General features: G+C 46.0%; 2 non-coding genes across 2 annotated transcripts; one reads left to right on the top strand and one right to left on the bottom strand.

Moving 5' to 3' along the window:
- Positions 1 to 4,785: 4,785 nt before the first annotated feature.
- On the bottom strand, positions 4,786 to 4,856 carry TRNAG-GCC (transfer RNA glycine (anticodon GCC)). Its single transcript has one exon. It is a non-coding gene; the product is annotated as a tRNA-Gly (tRNA).
- Positions 4,857 to 5,603: 747 nt separating this feature from the next.
- On the top strand, positions 5,604 to 5,692 carry TRNAS-UGA (transfer RNA serine (anticodon UGA)). Its single transcript has one exon. It is a non-coding gene; the product is annotated as a tRNA-Ser (tRNA).
- Positions 5,693 to 7,865: the final 2,173 nt, after the last annotated feature.

The following is a 7,865-nucleotide window of genomic DNA, read 5'->3' as shown; positions in this document are numbered from 1 at the left end:
TGATCTGATGGAAGACTTCCCTGCACCCAAAAAATCTTTATCATCCACTTATCAACCATCGGCTCGATTCCGTCATTCCACCGATATGGTGAGTGGGGGTAAGGTGAGACACAACGAGAATGGGGATTCTCGACACGAAATCACAAAGATTCTAGGTGCCTAGTTAGACAGATTCACTTCGCTGGATCTCCAGAAGACGCTGGAGGCATTAACGTCAGCATAATTGATACAATTGGCGCAGTTGTTGCGATTCTCGCTGCGAAGCAACTACCGCGAAGAACCAGTTTTTGCGCCGTGAAGTATCGATTCGTGGAACAGCAATCCGGTAAACATTGATACGGGGAATATCACTTCACATACTACTGAAAATCAATCCATTGTGTCAAATCGTTGGTTTACCCCTCCCCCCCCCAACCCGAGGTGGATCAGAAGAACTATTGAGATTCGAGAATCTATCCCTAAAGGTGGACGACCTAATAATATCTACCTGCTGTTGCCACGGAGTGTCAATATCAATGTGGGGAGGGTGAAATTGACAAGGAAGGGAAAAACTTTTCGAAGTAGAACCCGGTATCTATGCGAACCATTTCTGGGGGGTGGGGAGCGTGAAGGATCCGTTAGATATTTCCAAGAGTGTTAGGAGGGAAAACAAGACCAGGGGGTGGGCAGTAGGGATCCGAGTAAGTCAGAGGATAGTGGAGCAATCTAGGGAAAAATTGGTGTTGGCTGCCTGGGGATGCATAGTATAAAAAGGATGTGTGTGGAAGTGGGGGGGGTGGGCAGCAAGGTTTCCTAACCCATCAAATTGATTGGATGGGGAGAAAAGGTTTCTAGTATCCGACATACTTACGAGCTCAATCCGATACAGAAAAATGAGCAGCTTGCTAATATTCCCATTCAGTGGTATACTTAATATCGAGTCCCCCATCTATCAATCATGTGCCTCGATGCAGGTGAAAGAAGGGCGATATAGTCAAGTGGTAAGACAAAGGACTGCAAATCCTTCATCCCCCAGTTCGAATCTGGGTGTCGCCTTGTTGTGCCAGTATCAATAATTTCGACGATTTCGGGATTGACTACCGCGCCAGACCCGGACACAAATCGAGATGCTCCATAGTATATTATGGCCTATCACGCTAGATGTATCCGGATATGCCACGGATAGGCAATCCTGATCTTAGTGTATCAGGAATCGAGGAGTAAATTATATGGATTGACAACCCCTCGGGGATTGGGACTTGGTAACATTATAAAATATATTGGTGGACGGATCCGCACTCTTATTACCTCCTCCCACTCGGGTATCATATGAAACAGAAATTGATTCCCATGTACGATATGTTACTGACTTCGATTCGGGTTCATCCATATAAGCACCCAGTAGTTGGAGGAAAAGGAATTCAATAGAATTGAATTGAAGGGATAGGAATTACGACCACGGATATGGTTAGTATTGCTTGGGCTGCTCCGATGGTGACTCCTACATTCTCTCTTTCACCTGTGGTTCGGGGAAGAAGTGGATCGCAGTGAGTAATTTTACACTACTCCTCCTAGTATAGTAGAATCCGGGAGATGTGAATCGTTGGGGTGGGGCCCAACGATTCGACCCCCTCTAGAATCTCTTGCTTCTTCGTAGGAAACACATATGGTATAACTAATTCCCTTCCATTTATGGGAGAATTCACCCCCCCCCCCCAATCTCAACTCTCTGTAGGAATCTTCTCTCCCGGGAGGGGGAGTCAACCAGGTAGTTTCCAAACGACCCCTATTGGATATCCGCTGGTTAGATTCATCAAATGCCTCGATCTCTTCTCTACGTAGATATAAATTTTCAGCAATAGGAAATATTGCAGTTCCACTTAAAAGTATTTCAGATAATAGTAGAATCGGATCTAAGCGCCAACCTTGAAAGATAAGAATTCCTCCGCATAATAATCCAATGGAGGAAAGGAAAAAGTCGTAGTATCGGGATAGGTTGGGAATCTATGGATTGGGTAATGCGCCCCCCCCCCCCCAAAAAACCATGGGTGATTTTTTCATTTCGTTGTGGCTTAAGCAGGACCAGTAGTTGGAGCGAGGTGTTATCTCTCACTTCTCATCCACGTCAGTTTCTTCTGTCGAACTTCCCGGATCCTCTTTCACCGGATTGAATCGGGAAATAGATAGATAATCTTGATATATCCGAATCAATGGATAGATAGAAAAATCTCTCCACGTTTCAAATTTCAATCCGGTTTGTTCTTTATGCACCCGATCCACCCCGTTCCGTAAAAATAGGATCTTTAGACTCATGTCTGACTCCATTGGTTACCCATAAATCCATATGTACATATAGATCTCCCCTCCAGAGGGGGGAGGCTAGAACCAAAGATATCACAGGGGAGAGAGATATTGGAACCCGCCAATCCCCTCCCCCCCCCTAGTTTTCGAAGTATGGAGAAACATATTGAATCAGTTTAGTCATGGATTGATTCCTATTGGGATTCATTACTACCGACACCAGTTCAAGTTTCACATCCCCCGGGTAGAGATATGCTGAAAATCGCAGAGATGTTGCACGGGTACATTTGGGACCACACCTCTAGATACATTAGGTTCCCTCTTTGCGGAGACATACAGGAATACACCTATCACTACTAGCCCGATTCCGACTATTGCACCGGGACCTGGTTCCATGGAAATCATAATAAAAAGGATGAGTGAGATGGACCTCCCGATCGATAGATAGATGGGTCTATCTATGTAGATCATCTATCTATCCAGATTTTAATTGGGATGGGACTGTGGAATTCAAATTGGGGGAGTAAAAATTAGTAGTTTACTGGCAACCGAGTTGCTACTTCACGCGGAGTAGCATCCTATTTCATCCCCTACCCCGGGACGTATATTCAACCTTCCCTTATCTACTTACTACCATCCGCGGCGAAACAATAGACCAGGTTCTCGGATTAATTGTTCTGAGCAGCCGTTTGAATGTAAGGAATAGGTAGAAAAGCTGTAGGTATTGGAATAAAGAGTGCAGTAGCTATGAATGCGAGGATATTTACTTCCATATTAGTGGTTCAAATTGATTTGAGGAGTAACTTGAGTGACCCCATTAGGAGAGACTCCTGAACTTTATCGTGATATTGTGAGTCATCCAACTCTACTAGAGTGGATCTGATAATCGGGATAGAAAAAAATTAACTCGGTCTGGTCAAATCTCTGATATCAATTACATAGTATATCACGAAAGAAAATTTTAAGAGTAGTCGATTGTTTACGCTTCTTCGGCAAGAACTTGCCCCCCCCTTTTTTATATTCTTACTGAGACAGAGAAGAGAGACAGAGAAGAGGGGTTAGTCACCGCATCTTTCTGTGGCAGCAAACGAATCTAGAAGCACTGTGGGTGGGAATCTATGGATGGAAAAATCAATGACTGGAATAATTTCCCCTCCTCCCCTTCCCTCTCTCGCCTATGGGTTGACGTGGCTAGAGATTAGCCCCGCAAATAAGCTCATTTGAATACTCGTAGTGAATATCCATAGTAAGCGCGGGCATGTGGAACTGGCGCGAGGCGGATGTCTCGTCTCCTCGAAGAATCAAGACAATTGGGGCTTTCGGGGTTAATATCTCCTGCATCTGTATATCCGAAACGGGATTCGAGTAAAAATGGTTTGTCGGATTCACCGTGGATGGGGAGATAGAGCATTGACTCCTAAGCACCCAGTACATAGACTTTAATTAATTGCTGGGATTGTAGTTCAATCGGTTAGAGCACCGCCCTGTCAAGGCGGAAGTTGCGGGTTCGAGACCCGTCAATCCCGCTACATTTTATTGAGTCATTTCAAATAACTCAGTCGAGATATACAAATTATAATGAAGTAACTCCGCGGTTTCTGGGTCGAGCTGGATTCGAACCAGCGTAGGCGTTGCCAGCGGATTTACAGTCCGTCCCCATTAGCCACTCGGGCATCGACCCATAGATTTAGACCGGGCTTGGAAGTACTTGAAAACAGAATCGGTCTCGGAAGTGTAAATGAAAGGAGTTTATTGATGTTTTCAATCTGGGCCCCTCCCGCCACCCTGAGAAGGTACGAGGGCAAGAGAAGCCATAACGTCCGTAGTGCTTCTGCGAGATGAGTATAAGTACCCCCAGGGGAATTCCGCCTCCTTGAAAGAGAGGTGTCCTAGGCCTCTAGACGATGGGGGCCCAATCACTCTTCAGATAATAAGAGATTATCTATAAATCGTCAATCTGATTCTCCCGAATCCCCCCCGAATACAACATCCAATGGATGGGGAATTGGAATACCTCTCCGAATCCTTATCGCAAAATCCCGCTCGATGCATACCTATATGCGGAACCGCATGTGGCATCTCCCACAACCTCTAGGTCGACTGCTTCCTAGATGTGTAGGAAGTCGAACACGGCATAGAGGTAACGCTGAGACTTAAACCTTGCAATTCTCCGAAGTGAAGTGAGGCAGTTGAAAAGCTTCACCCAATCCATATTTCCATGGACGATTATTTCTTTCACCGATGAACTTATGTATCCCAATAATAATTGGTAATTACCAGCAGCATCAGTAAGTATATAGGCTTCTCCATTGCTTTTGGTTCATTCAATGTTCTGTTTCCCCTCGAGGGAAAACCCAGATTGGAAATCTACGCCTCAAATCACTCGGTTATGACTTCCTCAATTGGGAATATCTCACTCCTGAAGCTCAAAAATATTCTCTCCACCGGTCTGAACTATCCCGGGGGCTACTGCCGGGGGTGGAAGCGGGGCAAGAAAGTCGGGTCGGCGGATAGCGGGAATCGAACCCGCGTCCTCTCCTTGGCAAGGAGATATTTTACCATTCAACTATATCCGCGTGATATGCCACCCCGTTCTATATTGAATAACTATATATGTGGTAACTCCTCTAGTCAACACACCTAATCCATCCACCTCGTCTCGGGATTTTCCCTCGTGGACGGAGAGCCCCCCCCCCCCGAGGAGGAAGTGTCGATTCCGTAGACCGTAATTATTATTGATTCTCTCTCCCCACTCGCCATTATGAATCGTGAGGAGGGGGCCAGAATTACCGATACATTGAATCTCTGGGATATGAAGGAATTAAGTATACCCACTAGGAAAACTAATCCGATCCATAAGGAAGCCCCTGAAAAGACGACATTTTTGTTGCTTGACCAACCATTGGGGGAAGCAAGCACGACAGGTACACCAATTACTAGTAGGAATGAAATGGCGATTAATGTGAATAAAGCCAATTGGAAAGCAATAGTCGTAGTTAGGACTCTCGACGTATCAGAAGTAGAGGATTTGTACCATCTGATCCCCATCCGGTGGGACTTACACCATACCGAGACCGGAGGATTTTGGACCGGAACAAGAATCCTTCTAGTTCAGTACCCCGGAATCCAATGTCTCTTTCGAATCTCTTGATAATCCATCAAGTAGGAGTAAGAATTGATTATTTGGAATGATCCTATATTGATTTCATAGTAAATCATACGAAACCATCATCTCATATCTTTCGTAATAGGGGTGAATCTCGATACAATACATGTGTATCAAGATCGACAAGATCTCCGAAGAATTGGAGAAGAGCTTTCTAGGAGAGGTGGTCGAGTGGTTTATGGCTCCAGTCTTGAAAACTGGCATAGTGCTGAAACGCTATCGAGGGTTCGAATCCCTCTCTCTCCTCAATTGATTCAGTACCGGACCCGACGGGAGGGGGTATTAGTGGTCTATCGGTGGTCTAAAAGAACCACCTAGTATTTTCCAAAAAATGCCAATGTCCCCGAGGGGAGCCTATTCTTAATAATGATAGATGAGAGGAATCTTCTGAAGCAGTCTGGGGTATTCCTCCTCCGCCCCGGTTCATGCGCCGCATCTCCAGGCCCAGGTCCCGTGTCAATACTTTCCCTATCAGGGTTCGAGGGATAGGAAACAAACAAATATGAGAGATCTGATGTTAACTAGAGGTATTTAAAATACCAGTTCTATCGATTGACTTATCGGGATGATCAAAGGTCAATTACCCACCCATTTGCGGGATGGGTACGTTCCACCAGATACAACTGGTGAGGATTCAAATTAGCTTCAAATTAGCTTACGGAGATGAGTCGTCATCGCCAAATCACCCCCTCCAGGGGGGTGATTTGTAGACATAAGTGCAAATGCTACCGAAACTTGTGGTTTCCCGGAACCCTATAGAAATGAACAGTGAGTTACACCTCGCCTTCCCTCATCCGCGAGGTAAAGGTTACTGCTGGGTATATACCGACGTATCGAACTAACCCCACTGGGGGGTTAGTTTATGTATGAGCTGTGTCCCGGTTCCGCAAAGAACCACCAGTAGAAAATGGAAATTTGTCTGGTATGGTAGGTACTAATACTACCAAGTAATAACTTTCCATTAATATCTCAGCAATTTGTCCTAATTTAATGGTGTCATGGAAAGAACGGGTTCGGTATCACGGTCAATTCCCTTCTCAAACCCGGCTGCCGCCGCACGGGCTCTTCCCGCATGCCATAAATGACCCACAAAAAAGAAAAATCCTAGAACGAAATGGGAAGTAGCCAACCAACTTCGGGGAGATACATAGTTCACGGCATTTATCTCAGTAGCTACTCCACCTACGGAATTTAAGGAACCCAGAGGTGCATGAGTCATATACTCCGCGGAGCGTCGCTCCTGCCAGGGTTGTATATCTCTTTTCAACTTACTCAAATCCAAACCGTTGGGGCCTCTCAGTGGCTCCAACCAAGGAGCACGAAGGTCCCAGAAACGCATTGTTTCGCCTCCAAATATGATTTCTCCCGTGGGGGAACGCATCAGGTATTTACCCAAACCAGTAGGTCCTTGAGCGGAACCTATGTTGGCGCCGAGACGCTGGTCCCTGACAAGAAAAGTAAAAGCTTGAGCTTGAGAAGCCTCTGGACCGGTAGGACCATAGAATTCACTAGGATATGCCGTGTTATTGAACCGAACGAAACAACAAGCAGTAAAACCAAAAATAGCAAGTGCTCCTAAGCTATAGGACGGGTAAGCCTCTCCGGACCACACAAAAGCGCGACGGGCCCAAGCAAATGGTTTGGTCAATATGTGCCAGATCCCCCCGGAGATACAGATGGATCCCAGCCAGACATGTCCCCCAATAATATCTTCTAGGTTATCGACACTTACAATCCAACCCTCTCCACCAAAGGGGGGATTTGAGTAAGTAACCAAATATGACACTCGGGCTTAAAGTGAGATTCGTAATCTTCCGTACATCCCCACCTCCCGGGGCCCAACGGGGCCCATGTGTCATACAAGCCTCCGAAATATAACGCTTTGAATACTAGGAGGAAGGCGCCGGCTCCTAACAAGATTAGATGAATACCCAATATAGTAGTCATCTTATTTTTGTCCTTCCATATATAGCCGAAAAATGGGAAGGACTCTTCTGAAGTCTCGGGGCCAATGAGAGCGTGATAAATACCCCCGAACCCTAGAACCGCGGAAGATATCAAATGAAGGACTCCAGAAACAAAATAGGGAAAGGTATCGACGACTTCCCCACCGGGACCCACTCCCCAACCTAGGGTAGCTAGGTGGGGAAGTAGAATTAACCCCTGTTCATACATAGGCTTCTCCGGAACGAAGTGAGCCACTTCAAACAAATTCATGGCTCCAGCCCGAAACACGATCAAGCCAGCATGAGCTACATGGGCACCGAGTAATTTACCAGACAGATTGATCAGTCGAGCGTTACCGGCCCACCAAGCGAAACCTGTGGTTTCCTGATCGCGACCACCCAGAGACAGAGTTTCGTTAAAGAGCGTTTCCACGGGGTAAGACCTCCTCGGGGAATACAAGGTTTTCATGAGG

The sequence above is a fragment of the Dipteris shenzhenensis genome, unplaced genomic scaffold (assembly GCF_047967505.1).
Source record: "Dipteris shenzhenensis isolate YYH24624 ecotype China unplaced genomic scaffold, Dip_SZ_1.0 scaf0261, whole genome shotgun sequence".
NCBI lineage: Eukaryota > Viridiplantae > Streptophyta > Polypodiopsida > Gleicheniales > Dipteridaceae > Dipteris > Dipteris shenzhenensis.
This window is presented reverse-complemented; position numbering and strand designations above follow the sequence as displayed.